Source organism: Apium graveolens, chromosome 9 (assembly GCF_009905375.1).
Source record: "Apium graveolens cultivar Ventura chromosome 9, ASM990537v1, whole genome shotgun sequence".
NCBI classification, from domain to species: domain Eukaryota; kingdom Viridiplantae; phylum Streptophyta; class Magnoliopsida; order Apiales; family Apiaceae; genus Apium; species Apium graveolens.
The window spans coordinates 127,514,260-127,515,098 of NC_133655.1; positions in this window are offsets into that span (position 1 = coordinate 127,514,260).

Sequence of the window (839 nt, forward strand, 5' to 3'; positions counted from 1 at the left end):
AGGACTGTAAGTTGTAGTTAGTTATTCAGTTAAACTCTTAATGCATTTGTACTTAAATGTTTTTGACATCATCAAATCTATTAACTTGTATATTTTGCATAATTTACAAGTTGGGGGAGATTGTTAGATATATTTAAGATGTCATGTCTAAAATGTTTCATGTTTAGTTTTCAGATCTTGACTAACAGGAAATATTAGGACTTACTGAAATCAGGACTTACTGGAAGTCAGAACATAATATCAGGACTTAAGGTCATATCAGAACTTAAGTACGGGAGGACTTACAGTTAAGGAAGGAAGCTGATTTGCAGTAGAAGATCGAGACTAAAAAAAAGGAAGATATGCATGGAAAGAGTTAGAGGACTCAAAGACTTGTAGAAGATATTTGATTGATATATTTTAGGAGACATAATTATATTTCATATCAATTAGAATATATCTTGTAACTGTGTAGTATATAAACACAGCTTAGGGTTTACACTATATGTGTTATCATTATCGAGATATATTATTCATTGTAACCTAGCAGCTCTTAGTGATATTTGTTCATCACTGAGAGAGAACAGTTCCATTGTAACAGAATTTATTATATTGAATATATCTATTTACTGTTACTTGTGTTCAAGATCGATTTGATTGTAATAACACTGTATTCAACCCCCTTCTACAGTGTTGTGTGACCTAACACACCTTGACAATGTTATATCTTCTCAAGTAGTACTGGATACTCATGATAAGAGTAAAGTCAAGGAAAATCTTATTCTATTTCTTAAAGATGGAAGAACATACAGAATGTCAGAATCAGATGTGCTGAATAAATATCTTAAAGAACTTCAATT